Raw genomic sequence first — 18,066 nt, forward strand, 5'->3', positions numbered from 1 at the left:
TACATACATAGGTGTGATCTACTCAGATTTAACTAAAACCTTTTTCTGGATTGGAAAGAAATGGCTCTTCCGGTCCTTGTGGAACGTCTGCAAATTGTTATACTATTTACAAAGACTTTTACAAAAAAATGCAAACCAGTCCTATTTTCCCTGTCTCTTCAGAAGTCACATGAACCAAGAAAAGAGGATTTTTTCCAAGGGCATCTCCTGCAAGGAACTGAAACATTTAAACATCAGTTTCCAAATACTGCCACTCCAAAACATAATTGCCAGAAAACAGATAGTGGCACCAGCTTTCTTCCCTTCCAATTCAGCAAAGAACCCAGGACAGCAGCAAAGACCCACTCAGGGATGCACAGGATGGCCCTGGGGCATCCATCGGGCAACTCCTTCCCTGCTTGCCCTTCTCTGGGGGAGTTTGGTATCGGGGCAGGGGGAGGCAACTGTCGTCTCCTTCCCCAGCCTCCATGTTTCACCTGCCCTCTTCATACAGCAGATTCTCAACTGCTGCTGGCCTTGACCTGTAAATCAAAAATGCCTTTGCTGTCTGTTTTTCTGTGTTAGAATAATAATAATTTAAAAGGACAACTAACCAAAGGGGCACCATCACTAGTTTATAGAGGTTTGAGCTTTTGATAAATAAAGACCTTCCAAGTTCCAAGTGCTCCTTTACTTGCTGTCTCCAAGGCCATGTGCAGCTGGCCTGACAAACAGAGAAGTGCAGGGACACATTTTCTCCCTGCAGCCATCCCCTTAAAGTCCCATTTGGTACTGTGCTTCATTGCTCCCACAGGGAACACAAAGCCTAAGGCCATCTCCAGCAATCAGATGAAGAGATTATAGAAAGTAAGAGGAAAAAAAACAGGTATAAAATGACTCAGGTGTAACTCAAACTGCTCTGAATTAGCTAAACCAACTGATTATGACCTTAAGCTTGGCTGGGGTTGCCCCCTCCTATTTGATGTAGGAGCAGGCTTAACTTCACCAAAATAAGCCCATTCTATCATAAAATTAGTATCCAGAGGTATATTTCACTGATTTAGGGAACTATTTACAAACTGGTTGGCTGTCACTTTATGCTCTTGGGCACCTGTGATGCTGCACTTGAGCTTTGTTGGACATTTCCTGGAGCTCAGAAGAAAACTGGGAGAAAACAGTGCAGCTGGGGATAAGGTTTGCATTTGAGCAGCTAGAGGGCAAATGTGAAATTAAACCTCTTGTACCAGTAGATCTTAAAACATTTTCTCATGAGGCAAAGCACAGCATTTTCCACAGGGTCAAGTCCAGTTGTTGTGTTATTGTTTATTGCTGATGCAGGCGCAGTGCTTCTCACGACAAGGCAGACAAGGGCTTGCAATTCTGGGTGAGTATCAAGTGACCAAGCACCTCTGGAGCCTGCCCAGACATCACTTATGGAACATCAAAACGAGCCTCAAAACACTGGGAGCAAAAGCAACGCTGTCTTCTGCTCAGTGCCCCTACTGTGGGAACCCTCTGGTGACCCCAAATGTTAAGGCTGATGCCATCCAGTGCTTCCATGCATAGAATCTCCACAAATCTCCAAGCATGCCACCTAAGCTTAAGATTTCCAGAGCATTTAGAAAAGCCAGCTTTGAACCACAAAATGGCTGTCCAAGTTGGGAAGTACCTAACAGAGGTGAGGTTGGAACCACCTCCTGCAGCAGCTCCAAGCAGCAACACCCACTGCTCTTCTGTCCTAGGCCTGGGTACATCCGAGTCAGTGTCCTCAGTCCCCCACAGCCAGGATCAGAGCTTCCTTACACATCACCTCAGTCTCCTTCCTGAGCTGGGGGCTCTCAGGCCTCCTTGGACAGCAGAGCTCCAAAGGTCTATACCCAGGGTGAGGGTGGCATATACCCAGGGAGAGGACAGAGAGCAGTAGGTCTAACACCTCTCTCCTGCCTCTCACCTGCTTCATCTTCCCCTTGAATCACCCCATTTGCATGCCACCCCTTTTCCAAGGTGAGCCCCTGCTACTTCTAACTTCACCTTTGGACTTCATGTGGCATCTGCCTCCCCTTGCTGCAGAGCACCAATAACACCATCTGCTTTCCCTCCTTTTCTCTTTCCTCCTTCCAGCCAGAACTCACCAGGTGGATTCATTTATTTCTCATTCAGAAGTTGCCTGTGACAAATATCTCTTGCCAAGGGGCTCATCCAGGCTGCCAGGGGTAGGTGGTAAGCCAGATGTTTCAACCACAGCCTGTCCCCATCAGCCATGAGCCTGGATGAGCTCATGTCATTTAAAGTTTTTAACACCAACTCCGTGTGAGCTGATTTTAAAAAAGATTAACCCTTAAGAAAGGCTGTGTAGATTTTTTTCCCAAGATATAAAGGCCATGTAAAGCCCTTGCTTTACATACCTTAAGGTCTGGGGGCACTAAACCCAACCTCAAACACCCAACAGCCACAACAAATCTCAGTTCAGCCTGGATTAGCAGTTAAAAGGTGGGGAATTTCACCCTGGAAGAGCAGCCACTGCACTAGCACAGGTTCCCCACAGCCCATCATGGGCACTGTCCCAGGGCCTACAGGACCAAACGTAGCTCAGGCAAAATGTCAGGGCAGAAGAGGAAATTCAAAGTGTCTTCTCTTTTCCCTCAACCCCAGCATGTCCCCTGGGTGCAGCCAGGAACATACCCACTAGGTCAGTCCTCAGTGTGGGCTGAAGTCAGGTGTCCTAAACCTGGGACTACACCAAATACCGCTGTTGCTAGTGAAGAGCCCAAATTCAGCACAGTGCACCAGCCGGAGAGGCATCATCTGGAAATCACTCCAGTATGGAGCGACAGAAATGCAAGCCAGATGAGAGGATGTATTTACCTAGAATGGAAGGAGAACCACCACCAGCGTATTGATGCAACACGAGGCACTCAGATCCCTCTGGAGCGTGGTGCAATTGCTGCATCAGAGATGACAGCTAAGCTGGCCAGAGTAAGAGATAAAAGGTAGCAAAAGGATAAAAGTTCCCTCCCCCCAAACTTATTTAACATATCCTACATAGCAAGTCACCACAGCAAAAGCAAGTCAGCTCTGTGTCTGTGCTCTCAGAAACTCAGCTCTGCTGTCAGCTCACGGAGCCCATGACAGTTCCACAAGGCTGAGTAGCTGCCTGCTGTTGTATCGGGGTATCCCTGCACTGCAGAACTCCAAGCGGGTTCAATCCCTGTGATATGGTTTAAAGCTGGCTCCCTGCCAAGTCTCCAAACCCTACCACAAGAAGTTGTCCCCCCACCCCCCAAACCTCAGGGAGAAGAAGGAGAAAAACAACCAAGAAAAACCGAAACGAGAGAGACAGCTAAAGCAAGATATATATAAATATATTTACACTTATGTTACAGTTATATACAATTGAAATATATATACAATTTCACAAGGGAAAGGGAAGGGGGAAGGGAAAAAAGGAACAAAACCAAAATAAAATATTTATATATATATCCTGATTAGTAGCCCAATATCTAACAACTAAAAGAGTTAGCAAAGAAATATCTCACTACTCTCCTTGGGACAACCGAGAGTCGCTCCAGAAGGATCGCTGGCAACCTCCGTCTCCCAAGGTCGACAAGGCCTTACCAGGCCTCACTCCCCAACACGACAGACTCAACAGCAGGGAACCTGCACCTCCAAGCCGCCGGAAGGAAAGAGAGTGAAGGCCTTCTCTCCTTTATTCTTATAGTCTGGCTTACGTAGAAATCGTAGGGAATACTGGGTACATCTGGACCCTTCCTTGGTTACAAACTGGTCACCAACGAAGGCCCAGACCAAACTACCACACCCTGTATGGACCATTCACTTAAGAGTTGGACTCGATGAGGCTTGTGGGTCCTTTCCAACTCAGAATACTCTGTGTAATTCTGTGTAATGTTTCCGCACTCTGAAGCTCTGCAGAGGTTGCAAAGCAATTGCAGGAAACCTTTGAAAGCAACAAAAAAAATGTCCTGGCTTCTGCTATAAATCAAGGATACCAGCACTGCCCGGACTACAGCTAAACTGATTATAAAGGGAAGCATATGCCCAACGAATGTGTGGCTCCTGTGCAACAGATTTTCCCCATCTTAACAAGGAAACCAGTTTCCTAATTTGAATATAAGTCTGCTTTTTGTCTGTGCTGTGCAAATACACCCCAAAGACAAGTTGTGTTTTGACCCTATGGAAGCAGAGGCTGTCCATAACCACAGAAGAAGAGGAATCTGGAGAGAGGCTGAGTTTTGCCCTCTCCTGCAGCTGCTGAGCATAGCATAGGAAATATTTTCTTATTTCAGGGTTTCAATTCTGCTGACTCGAAGTTAGGCAGCATTCTCAGCCCTGGAATTTATTTGAGGCTTGTAGGCATTACCTCTTCACAGTGCTTCATGTCAACAGACTTCAGCAGAGTCTGCTGGATTGACCTGGATAGGCCATATCTGTGCCAGGGAATCATCTCATCCACTCACCCCCAGCATCCTGCTCCTCCAGAGCAAGCCTGTGTGCTAAGGGAGCTGAGACAAGGGAAGCTGTTCCCCCATGGACTGGCAGGCCAATTTTCTTGCCTTCTGGAAGTTACTATAAAGATGCAGAAGGGACAAACTCAGAACAGAGAAATGTTTGCTCCTTTCCATTGTACCTGTTGCAAAGGGAGATCCCTCCTGCAGAGGCTGGGGATGGGAAGAAAGCAGAGAAGGATGGAGTTGGCTGAAAATAGCCCTGGCTGAGACAAGCCTGGAAAGGGAAAGGAAAACAAGAAAGAGCAGCAAGAGGTGGTCCTATGGAGCAGAACTCCCCTACCACGCAGATGGGACCCACCCAGAACCATTCCTACCTCATACAGTCTATTCCCTCTTTACTGATTTGGTGTCCAGAGTCTATTTTGCGGCTGTTGGTCAAAACAACAGCTCTTGTCAGGAGCTCGTAATAGCCAGTCCTCATTTTCATTTGGTTTCCTTTTTCTCAGAGGCTTCTTGCTTTGCTAAGTGCATGTGTGTGTCTGAGGAGCAGTATGTGGAAATTTCAAATGTATTTCATTTTAGCCTGGGCTCTAGGAATACTGCACTTATTTCAAAATACAGAAACAAAATTGAATTCTTGCCTCCTTGTCACCAAACACGAGACTGTTAAAGGTAACATATAACAGTAAGAAAAATTGACAGGTCATTTCTCTTACAGAATGGGAGAAAAATCCAAGCCACAGCATTTGACAGCACTCATCATTGCATTACAACTGATGTCCAAAAAGACAACCTTAGAAGAAACTGGTTCTGTTGGCCTGCAGACTGGAAGAGCAGACAGGGTGTTGGTTTTGTGCTGGGCAGTCTTTGGGATATTTACACAACAGAACCATGAGCTTTATTGCATGAATGACAGGGAAATCCCATGCTCAAGCTCAGGGAAGTTGAACTGTGAATGAGTTTGGCTCACAGATCCACAGGGCAGGGTGGTGTGGAGTGCCCAAGACCTTACACTCATGTTGAAGCCCGTGTATCAAAGTGATTGCTGAGCACCAAAGGACTCTCCTAATGCTTGGTGCCATTTGGGAGGAACCCTAACACAGCCAAAGGATGCTCAACACCTTGCAAAACACGTCTGCTGTGCCTTAGAGGCTGTTGTTTATTAGAAAGTATAAGCAGGTGAGGGTTTGACTCCAAGTATCTGTAGGCAACTGCAGAAGCAATAACTTCCAGGCTGTCAGCACAAACCTGGCCCTGTTAGGAGGAAGGAAGAAAGAGGCATCACTATCTGCTTTCGGTGACTGGCATGAAAAAAGCTGCTCATAACTTAATTACCAGTGGTGCCGTGTGGCCCCAGAACAACATGATGCTGAACTCTCCCCTCACAAGGAGGGTACTAGCACCTACAGCACCTACAGCAGGAGAGAGGTGGAGGGTTTGCAAAACCATTTTTGCTGCCTCCATGTTGTAGACTTGACAGATGCTGTCTTCACTGTTGTCAAACTGACTTTTATGATTCCTAATCTTGCTGGTTTTCAAAGCAATGAAAAAGAGAGTGATGAAGACAGAGTGTGATGTAGAGACTTAAAGCCCAAGCTTTTGCAGGAGGTCTCTGGTTCATCTCCCTGCTTCTTTTTACCCTTTCTGCAGCTTGTCCAGCAGGACCTTCTCCTGGCACAGTGAGTATTTCAGAACCTAAAATACTGTGGGCCAGAAAGTGCCCCCAGGGGCTGAACCTTCAGCCCTGGATCTCCCACTTCAGTGTTACCATCCTAGGTCTCCACTTGCAGCAAGGTTAAAGTATGAAAAGCAGGCTGGGTAACCTATGGTAGGAGAGTGGTCAGGAAGATGTCCAAGCCCTGTGCCACATTACAGATGGAATGCTTAACACAAGACACTGTATTAAAAGCCTGCATGCATGCATGCATGCAAGCATGGCCTGCACTGGACCTGAGATTCCATGTGTCCAGCAACAACCACCATGTAAGGACCCTCAACATGGCTATCTGCAAAGACTGTATAGCAGCTATATAAGATAGAAACAAAGAAAACAGTGAAGAACACTTCTTACAGATGCCTCAAAGATTGCTCTTCTACTACAATTGCTTCTACTGCAACCTAGGCATAGCCAATGTGCCCTGGCTTGTGTCTTGGGAGATCAGTTGAAATCCCACAGTAATGTCCCCAGGGCATTACTTGGATATAGGTATGGGTACATACTCTTGGAGGGGCTCCTGCTCAGGGCAGGTTTCCCTCTCAGCATCTAAGCCATCAAAATCACGCTTCTGCTATCACACACTCTAAATATTTCCCTTTCTGCTGTGCATACTTCAGTATCCTGCTTTATAAAGCAAGCATATCTGTTGCAAGTTCATTTATACAGGGTTTTTTGTGTGATATTGAGGTTGCTATCTGTATCAGAGTTATACAGACATTTCCTAGAAGAATTTAAACACATGAAAAAGGTTTGCCGTTTATTCCAGCCTCTTCTGAAAGGTATGTTTTTATCTTTTCCCAAGCCATAATTTCTAACATAAAACCTTGTCTGACACTTTGATGTATAGGACACTGCTAAATGTTTCTTGGCAAATAAAAAGTTAACTTGTGTTAAATAACATTGGAGATTCAAAGCACAGTAGCAATACATCAATTAAACTTGTGTTCCTGTCATAACTGCAAGGATGTGTGTATGCACATGCAAATATCTAAAGGAAACTTAGACAGCACTGCAGCTTAAAGCATAACATGGGCATAAAATGCAGTTGGTTAATATGGCTTGCTGGAACAACAGTTCATCACTCAGTTGCTGGACATATAAATTTTGGTCATCTAAATCAGCAGCTACTCCAGATGTGTGGGCATCTGGCACGGATAGAGAATAGGATGGAACCAGAGAAGTTCTTGGCCCAGTTACATATGGCCTATGCCTTTTCTTCCTTTGGAGACTGAACCAAACTACCACTAATTTGGTCAAGAAGTTGAGCACATCCATCACAGAGGTGAAACACAGCAGCTTCAGAGAACAGAGCATGAACAAACTCAACTCTGTAAGCCTGGAGTATCAGAGCTCCCAAGTTTACATTCCATCTGAGCACTGAGCTGTGGCTGAGCAGACGTGCAGCAGATGCCACTGTCCCTCAGTGAGACCCTATCCTCCAACAGGGTAATGCAACCTCCTTCATTGCAATGCACTGAAAAGAAGAAATTGCTTTCTTGATTATAAATGGATTTATTTTCCTATCTTGTTTTCGTTAATGTAATTAATTCCCAGTTGTTTGCTTGCTTGATGTCATTTCAATTACTAGACTAACAGATATTTTTACATACTTAACAGACTGATGAGATCAAAGAATGTATCTGGTTTTACCTGACACCAGAGCAAAAGCTATTTTCCAATGAGTTGTCAAAAAACGTAGCCCCAGCAGAAAACTCCTTAAACATGGCTTGCAGAGATAAAAAGAACAGCTTGTTGTGTTTGCATGGTACAAACAAATATCAGACATTTCCAACATGAACTGATAGGCCAACATGAACTGATAGCTGTTAAGTGATGCTTAATAGCATCTTCTAAGAGGAGGGGTTTTATTTTTAAATCCAGAAGGTAAACCAATAGTCAGAGTGGAACACCTAGAGATTGATAAAGATCCGAAACCCCAAAAATTAGCACAGTAAGCTCTAGTCTTTAAACAGATTATCAGCTTTACTGTTTATCATGATACTCCAGCTAAGATTTTGAGGTAGGTGTAAAGTCATCTGCCTTAAGAGAGTCAATAGTGATGGAGGAAACCATGTTTCAGGATCTAAAACCTGTAGTGCACAGAAACAGAAAGATACTGTGAAGCAGGTACTGCAATGCAGGAAATCAACTCAGAAAATCAACTCCAAAAGAGGTGGCGATGGTGAATGAGATTTTCAGTCCACTGATGCCATCAAGATAAGGGTGTAAAAATTTACTGACAGCCATACAAGAAGCATAAGAAAAGCCCAGAAAAGCATCTCACCAAATTTTGAATGAGCACTGCAAACATAGTTAAACTGAATGGCTATTAAATTATTCCAGAGGATAAGATCCTTAAATTCATCAGCCGAGACAATCACAACAGCTTCATAGCACTGGAGGTATCACAAGGTACCCGCACAAGGGAAACATATCAGCGGTCTGAGAACACATGGGACGCGACAACTTCCAAAGGACATTTTGGCACAGTGAGCTTTAGCTTTCTGTCATCTATCAAATCAAAACATAATATATCACCAATGAGAGCCTTCTGGGACACTTTGAATGAGGCATCCTAGCAAATGGGTCTGCTAAGTAAAGAAAAAGGAGTGGGGAGAAAGGAGTGTTAAGCAATCAATCACTGAATGAACTTGGTTTGTAATGAATTTGGTTTGTAAATCCAGGATGTAGATGCAGGAACAAACTGAAGATGTTGAGAGGAGAAGTAGGTTTATCCAGCAGATCTGATTCAAGGAGAAAAGGCCATTCAGAAATTCTTGCTGATCTGTAAAGTACTCAAAATTGCAGCTCTGAGGCTAATGTGCTTGTTAACTGGAAAGGCTCAATTGCCTTGAATTATATACAAAAGGTACAGCAAGGCTAAGAACCCCTTTTCCTCATTACTACCATCTTCTACTTCACTGTAATCTTGCCAAAAGAAGCACATTTAGCCTGTAGGCAGAGAAGCTTTCTGCATTAGGGTTGATGCCATTCTTCTTGCAACAGATTTTAGGGAATGACATGGTCTCTCTTGATCCTGGAGTGAATGAGCACCCTCTTCATGCTCCACAGAGATGCTGCCATCAGCTGCTCTCTAGCTTTTACTTGCAGCTTTTGGTGGGAGGCCAACAGGAGCAGCAAATCCTTTAGTCCCACTCCACCCTAGAGCTTTCAAATTCAAAATCATAATTAGATGAAATCCCAGTGTAGAATGAGACGTCTAGAAATCATCTGCCTTCCCTCTTATGAGGATGACTCTGGCACAGGTAACAGCAACTTACAGATGAATGTTGCTGTGAATTTGAATTCAACTTACTCTGGACTTACTGACCACCAAAACCCCCATCTCCATGCCCAGCTGTGAATGGAAACCCTAGGGCACACAAGTCAAATACTGTGTCTGAATCAGCAAGCTACTGGTGAAAGAAGATGATTCTCTAACACAGTGGGAAAAAGAAAAAACACCTCAAAGTGTAACAGAGCAGAGAGACTTCTTGCAAGTCTTTTTTTGGCTTTGGGATACCAGGAGAAAAACATACTGAAAAGTGTTACCCTTTTGCTTGCTGCAGGTCTACATTAACACAAAATGTCTCTCCTCTTCCTACAGCAATGGTCCAGTCACATTTGAGAGACTGGTGAGTGAAAATGCAGATGTCATTGTTGCAGTCTTTCATACAGAGAGAGTCTACGAAGGAATTTTTCCAAATGGAAAAATAATTCACTTGAGATAGTCATGTAATACATGCACAGCAAAGATATTAATTTTAGACCATACAGGAAACAAAGGGATCCTTTAAAAGAAACTATTTATAACCTAAGTCATGCTCTTATCCAGTTTCTAGGCTTATTTTTACTTGATTTGAGACTCAAAAGATTTTGTATTGTTTTAGGGCACATCCTTAGGAATTCTTTTAGTAATTTTTGGTTCTCTTAGTCTTTAGTCTTTTTAGTCTAGATGGTCCAGGACTCACTTCTGAAACTCTTCAAGATGGGATTTTATTATCACTGACTGTGAATAATTATTTTGGGTTTTATACATGACAGCAGTTTATGGATTTATCTCCAAAAATTTATTCACAGAGAAGCTTTTACATACCATGATATTTAGAAAAAGTGGCAGAGACATTAAACACTCCATCACAGAGACTCTGGTCAAAAAGCCCAGAGGTCATAGGTAGATGCCTTTTTTTAAACAGACCATGAAGCCCAGCAAAGCTTATTAATGATGGCTGATCCTTCTAGATGCCTATGATGAAAGCTGAATAAACTGTCAGAGCATAACCCCAAATCCCTCATAACACCAGAAAGTAAAGTGCAATAGCAGAGGTTCTGGGTTTTGCTCCACCTGCACCATTTGCAGCTGAACTGCTTGTTGCAGAAAATAACTTTCTGGAATCCAATTCCAGTCTGGCTTGGCCCATTAAGGCATGTAGCTGCAATCTTCTGCAAAGGTAAATCCCCACTGAACTCTGAAACAATATACTTGGCCACTACATGAGGCAGCCAGAATTGTTTTCCAGTTAACCACAGCTGTTCGGAGAGCCAACACGACCCAAGCATCACTTCTACAGTAGTTCCTAGGAGAGGGGATATGAGGCAGCAAACAGTTTATTTTGCATAGACATGAGGTGGTATGTCAGTCTTGGGCTTCCTTCTACTCCTTTCACACTTCCATAGCAGTACATAAATAGGAATTCTCTTCAGAGAGTAAAATACCAGTTCAATTAAACCGCATCTGAGTTAAGTATGAAGAAATTAAAATATATTAAACATGGCACATGCACAAACATCCATAACCATAACTTTCAGGGGAAGACAACTTTTACAGGCATACTTTTTCAGTATTGGCAGAGTCCAAACTTTGGGGCCAGCTACTTCAGAAGCACCATCAAATGCGTCCTGATTTAATGTTCCTTGAAGCATCAGAAGTGCAACTGCATCTGCATTTTCAGATCGTCCTCTGAACAGTTATTATTTTTAACAGAGTTCCTAGGGAGGGAAAAAAAACCCCTTTGTGCTCATGTTGATGTCCATGCGTTAGAAAGATAAATTATTGTTGGTAGAATTGCCCTGTTGAGGTTTGGATCTTGACACGCTTCAATGATTTCTGACCTAGGGAAAGGTTAGCAAAGGTTGGTGAGAGGGATTTACTGCTGACAGTGGGTACAAAGAATGTAGAATTTATGGGCCATGTATATTCCTGGTAAATTTTAAACATTGGCATTGTTTGCTAGTATGCTTTTGGATTTTGTAGCATCTGAAACATTGCTTTAGAAAATTCTTTTTCAGTACCAAAATGAGTGCCTCTGCTTCTAAAGAAAGTCCTCTTTGCTCTCCCCTTGAATGCATCTGAAAGTACTGGAATAAGTTTGGAGGGGATCCCCTGACAAAAAATAAAATGAAGAGGTATTGTAATCAGTGGTGGCCACAGTATAATTTGGATAATGGTGAAAAATGGCCAGAAAATGGACCTTTGAAGTTTAATACGATTTTACAATTAATGTCATTTTGTCAAATAAATTAAAAACAGGATGCAATTTCATATGTAGATTTATTTTTCTTTTTGAGGAATGGTTGGGATGTTAGAAAAAAATGTGGACTAATGGCCTTTAAACATCAGACTGGAATGCATTCCGTAACTGAGAAAAGGGGCAAAAACAGTGAAAGAATCTGTGGTGTGAAATGTAAATATGATAAATTCGGTGATAATGATGAACATGTAGAATTATTGGTGGATCCTCCATCAGGTCCTAAAAACTCTGATTCAGATGGTGAGGAGGAATCTGACAGAACCTATGTCAGGCAAGGTTAGAGAAAGGAGGAAATCAGAAAGGCTTGTGTCCAGCAGAACTAGGGGAAGAGAACACAGTAAATAAGTGAGTCAGGGTCCTTTAGGACAAGCTGTGAGACCTGCAGGAAAGTTGTCTATGTGCATGTACCATTTGCTATCTCTGATTTGTTGAATTGGAAACAGAATGTTGGGTCTTATTGTAAAAATCCAAATGGGATATATAGCATGATTAAGACCACAATGATGACATATAACCGCAACTGGGGAGATATAAAAGCTTTGTTAGAATATTTATTTACTCATTAAATAAAAAAGCAGCTTTGGAAAAAAAACAAAGGAAGGACAGGGTGAGGGGAAAATCGAGGGGCTAGATCAGAAAACCAGGTTAGCAGGAATACCAAATGCCGATGAACTTCTCCCTAAAGAAGATCCTGAATGGAATCCAAATGAAGATGTTGGATTAAAAGGAGTAAAAATGTATCAAATGTTTATTCTATATGGAATTCAGAATGGAGTGGAAAAACCTAGGAATCTTGTGAATTTGTATGAGGTAAAGCAGGGAAGTAGAGAACCTCTGTCAGCTTTTAGTTAGCGGTTGCGTGAAGTGGCTTGTAAATGGACAAACTTGGACCTGGAAAGTGAGGGTAAGAGGATGTTGTTCAACATGCTTTTTATCATACAGTCAGCCCCAGATATTAAGAAAAAGTTCCAGTAAGCAGAGAAGGCAGATGTGTGATTTCACAATTAATGTCAGGTGTGTATAAAGTACACAACAATAAAGAAGGCAAAAGAAGAGCAATAGGCAAAGGGTTTGGGGTCTGAATGGGGGCACCCCTTTGGCCTGAATCAATGTGCTGTTTGTAGGCAGGAGGGGTCAATTAGCAGATGTAAACATGGTGAAGCTGGAAAATTTTTGACAAGTGAAGAGGATGGGGGGAAATATCAGGGCATCCCCAGCAGATCCCCCAGTATCAGTAAAACCAAGAAATGAAATAATAGATTTCTGATCAATAGTGAAGCCACATGTTCAGTAATAACAAGCTGCAAGGGCCTGCTAAGCAAAGTTACAGCACTGATTGTTGGGGCAACAGGGAAAAAAGCTTTACAGTCATTCCTAAAAGTCATGGACTGTACAATGGGAAATACTAAACTGACTCACAAGTTTCTGTATGCCAGAATGTCCCCTTCCATTGTTAAGGTTTATTACGCAAGTTAAAATTCTCAAATAACTTTTTCGGAAAACTGTACAGTCATACATCTCACAAGAAGAGGCATGAAAGGCTCAAATCTGTTCACTAATGAACTAGACCTCAGAGGAACCTGAGGATAACATCCTGGATGCAGTACTGAATGCTACTTAGAGAGTCTCCATATCAGTAAAGAAGCCTCGCTCTCAGGAATACAGGTTGGTACAGGAGTTAAGAGCAATAAACCAAGTAGGCACAGAAAAATATTTATTTGACTGTTTTGGACTAAAAGATGCTTGGGAAAAGAAAAATTCAGAAAGTTGGTGGGTAACTTTGTGTTGGAGGGAATGGGTTAAAAGCAGAAGACTGTTGAGGAGGATTGTAAATCACTCAAGTGACCTTGCAGCTGGGAATAGCCATTGATGAACCAGTGTGAACAGCAGCCTGTGATCCTCTGGCATGGACTGAGTTGAACAGGGCCTGTGTCTCTGCCTGGAGATTGCTTCAGGGATTCCCCAATTAGTGAGATAATGGAAATAAATTTACTCCTTGTGTTTTAGCCGTGGATTTGTGGTTATCCCAGCTGCCAGCCTGTGGTGACTCACACACTTTAAATCAACAAGGTCTCACAAACACTAAAATGATGGAAGAAGAAACTCACATGGGAGCAGATGTTATGACAAGTAGTATCAAAAGACAGGCTTTAGGACCAAAGATGCAGTTCCATGCAGATATAATAACAAAGAAAACCTCTACGGGAGAGGTAAAAAGTGGAATAACTCTGGGGAAATACTGCTCTGAGTTACCTAAATGTGGATGTTATAAATATCTGTTTGTTCTACTTTTCAGGATGACCGGAGGCTTTCCCTTGCCACACCAGTTGAGCCAGGGAGGTTGTTAAAATTTTCCCAGAGAAAATAATTCCTAGATTTGAAATTTCAGAGGGTTATCTTCAGAAAATGGACTTAATTTCATTGCAGAGATGGTTCAGGGAGTGTCTAAACACCTTTGGTTTAAATGGGATTTGCACACCCCTTGGAGACCACAGTCTAGTGGAAGAGCAGAAAGGATGAATCAGACTATCAGAAGACAAATTGCCAAACTCTGTCAAGGAACCCACACGGAGAGATTTTGCTTTAATGAGAATCCAGGATCTGAATCACGCCATGTGTTAGGGAAGGAGTAAACCCCTTTGAAATTCTGTATAGCAGATCGTGTCAAATTGACACTGTAGTGACAAAAGGTGGTCAAACACATGTGAAAGGTAATGACATGTTGAGAAATTATCTATTAACTCTCTCACATGTTTTCTTCTTTCCGTATAGTCATCTTAACCAGCTGACCCCCCGCTTCCTTTGGATGAGGTTGCCCACAGCTTTCAAGCACGAGACAGTATGCCTAGACCTGGAAGGATGAACCCTTACAAGTAAATGTAAAGGTGTTATTGAAGACACACACAGCTGTAAAGGTAGAAGGAATCAACTCCTGTATTCATTACAATCATGTAAAAAGAGCCTTGATATCTGAACAAGATAACATGATAAGTTGGAGATCTTAAACTACGATGTACTAAAAATAGTAAATGAATTGCCCTTGGACTGAAGAAAGTGCTTGGGAGCATTTACATTGTTCACAAAGACTTATATTAATAATAGTAGGTCTTTAACCATTTATCAAATTTTTTATTGTATTTACATAAATCTACTCATTTTTCATTGTTACATAGACCTGGAAATGCTAAAATTGAAAGAAATCATAATATGTTCTTGTTGCCTTGTAATGATCCAGGGAAATCTAGTCCTACAACTTATCCAATCATTGCTGAGAACTCACAGTGTTCCAGCATGTCATTACTAAAGTCAGCCAAAAATCCTTTGGATTAAGAAATTTGGCAGTAGATCTCAATTGAACTCATAGAGCCATAGTAGAAAGCCTGTCTAGACAGGTGAAACATATACTGAAAGACGGTAAAGTATTAATTTTGGGAATATGGGTTTAAGCAAATCCATACTATTGTGCAAGTATGACTACACCTGCAATTGGAATAAACTACCTTGTGAAAATTACCCATGGGGAATTGATTTCCCCCAAATTTTGTCAGGGCCTGACGAAGGAACATGGCAGTATATGCAAACTGCATCACGGTGCACAGAATGGATTGGAGATGATGAACTGAATTCAAACAACATGCAGTTATTGTAATCATCAGCCTGATGAAATAAAACAAGTTGCTAAATCAAGTAGAGATCTTAGAAATTTTACAAAAGAGAGCTGGTGAAAAAAATATTATGATTTTGCATTCTCGCTTACTGGTTGGCTAGCAAGTCTGCTTCAAACAATAACTGCGATAAGCATTTGCACAATTGTAATCTGCATGGCATTAAGTTGTGTTAGGAGGCTGATTGTGCAATCTACAGGAGGAACTTGTGTAATGATAGCAAAGAAAAATAGTGAGGCTGATGAGTCCTGTCATAAAAACAAGCCCCAAATCCTCAAAGCGGGGAAATGAGATAAAGTGTTGATGATCGGGGAGCCAGCCCATTGTGGGTTACCACCAGCTCCCTACTTTGTGCAAACTAGAAGAAAGAAATGGAAGTACCTTGTCTTGGTGTGTAAACTGGCGCTGCACAGTGGGCAGTGAACAACACTTGAATCCCACATGCATCACTTCAGGAAAATTGTCTCTTGACAAAGAAAAAGAAGGGGAAGCTCAAGCAGCAAACTAATTAGGGGATGTTAACATCATCTCAGCTGTGTATCAGCTTTGCTTTCCAGTACCTTGTCTGTTCTTCATTTCTCCACAGCATTGTCATGAGATTTGACCCACAAAAACAAGGCAAAAAGTCTGGGTGTCCTTCTGGGTTCCTTCTGAAAGCCTGTTCTTCAAAAATTATTTCCTGGAAAAGGAATTGGGCATTTACTTTTCAATGACTCCAACATAAAAGTCATTCTCCCCTTCTTTCTTTTCCTTCCAGACTTTGTCCATAGCCCACTGGGACCACAAGATTTCATCTACTTTTAACTCATACCTCAACCACTTTCAGTGATAGATCATTTCTTCCACAAACCATTAATTGTTTCTTTATAAATGTACACAGCTTTGGGATTAATTTCCTTGTATTAAGTTTCAAAATCTTGAAGTTACCGCATACTGCAGCCCCTTTTGCAATCAATAGTAATTATGTGGATAACTCCAAATCATTATCTTCATAGAAGAAAAGACACTAAATATGAATACTGGGTATATTCTAATTACACTTTCACTAACCTGTTAGTCCATGAACAGATGCAGTCAAATCCCTTCAAACTAGTTCATCTTTCAGGTGCCCAGTGCTTGTCCCAGAGACAAACATACCATTAATTATTTACTCAAATCAAGACAAATATTTAAAAAACCACACACACATACAAAAAAAGAAAACCAAAAGAGGAAGAGAAACAACAAAAACAACTAGCCCATTTCTACTGTCTTCCGACCTTTCTCTCACTTTGGGTAGTCAAAGAAACAATCCCAGAGCCAGTCTTCCTGAGCCTGAACATCAACTCATACAAGAAGAAGAGTTTTGGTCTGCTTACAACTGCCACGACATATAAATTAAAGATTAAAAAAGGATTAATCCTCATAGCTTGCTCTACACTGACAAGGTCTTGCTCATTGTCTTACAGAGGTTTGATCACCATATCACCAATCTGTACCGGAAAGACAGTTTCTAACATCAAAACACCACCTGGTAAAGTTCTGCTCCTGTTCCACAGAGGAAGCCAGCAGCACAGGTGAAAAGCTGGATTTTGCCAGAGTAACATCTCCCTTGAAGAACATTTGTGCTGCAGCAATGACTGACAGGAACATAATTTTCCACACACATAGCCAAGGCAGTTAAAACAGGAAAACATTTTGCAGGGAGCAAGAGAGAGATGATCCCAACACGTGGAAAAACCCTGCGCTATGAGCCACCTGTTTTGCAGCCGGCTATGGGAGCAACTTCTGAGCTGGGAGCAGATGCTGACCCAGCTTTGGGGTCCTGACCAGAGTGCCCTTTGGATCCCTTTTTTAACATGGGAGGCCACCAAGGGCCAAGTAGGGAATGGGGGCCAGTCTGGGATGGGGCAGCTGTGCAGGGTCGTCCCGGGAATGGGGCAGCATGACAGCCACGTCTAAGCACCTGGTGACCCCAGACAAGTGACCCCTGCTGGGCAGAGCGGGGGTGGGGGGAAGCGGTGGTGAGGTGTATGTGGTGAGGGCACCACAATGTAAGAAAGACATTAAGCTGTTAGAGAATGTTCAAAGGAGGGCAACGAAGATCGTGAAGGGCCTGGAGGGGAAGCTGTATGAGGAGCAGCTGAGGTCACTTGGTCTGTTCAGCCTGGAGGAGACTGAGGGGAGACCTCATTGCAGCCTGCAACTTCCTCATGAGGGGAAGAGGAGGGGCAGGCATTGATCTCTTCTCTGTGGTGACCGGTGACAGGACCCGAGGGAATGGCACGAAGCTGTGACAGGGGAGTTTTAGGTTGGGTATCAGGAAAAGGTTCTTCACCCAGAGTGGGGGGTGGACACTGGAACAGGCTCCCCAGGGAAGTGGTCACAGCACCAAGCCTGACAGAGTTCAAGAAGCGTTTGGACGATGCTCTCAGGCACATGGTGTGACTATTGGGTCTGTCCTGTACGGGGCTAGGAGTTGCACTTCGATTATCCGTATGAATCCCTTACAACTCAGCACATTCCCTCACCCCGTACTCCAGCGTTAACACACCGTTCCCGAGGGCAACCCGACCCCCGCCGAGAGCCACCGCCCCACCCAGCCAACCCCGCCCCCGGCTCCGTAACCGCTGCCCATTGGCCGAGCTGCCCGCCCGTCAGCGCCGTTGCCGTGGGGACGGCACCGCCCTGCGGGAGGAGGGGCCGCCATGGGGGCGGGGCCGCCATGG

The 18,066-nt window shown here is 43.1% G+C and overlaps 1 long non-coding RNA gene across 3 annotated transcripts; it reads right to left on the minus strand.

Annotated features, from left to right (window-relative positions):
- Window positions 1–69: 69 nt before the first annotated feature.
- On the minus strand, window positions 70–17,926 carry LOC108497444. 3 transcript variants are annotated; one of them, XR_001874832.1, is made up of 3 exons: window positions 17,869–17,926; window positions 15,919–16,037; window positions 70–207 (listed from the first exon to the last, which is right to left on the minus strand). It is a non-coding gene; the product is annotated as an uncharacterized LOC108497444 (long non-coding RNA). The 3 variants fall into 3 exon arrangements; XR_001874833.1 differs by lacking the exon at window positions 70–207 and adding an exon at window positions 5,625–5,699; XR_001874831.1 differs by lacking the exon at window positions 70–207 and adding an exon at window positions 10,825–11,151.
- Window positions 17,927–18,066: the final 140 nt, after the last annotated feature.

This window comes from Lepidothrix coronata, unplaced genomic scaffold (genome assembly GCF_001604755.1).
Source record: "Lepidothrix coronata isolate B3197 unplaced genomic scaffold, Lepidothrix_coronata-1.0 Scaffold48, whole genome shotgun sequence".
NCBI classification, from domain to species: Eukaryota; Metazoa; Chordata; class Aves; order Passeriformes; family Pipridae; genus Lepidothrix; species Lepidothrix coronata.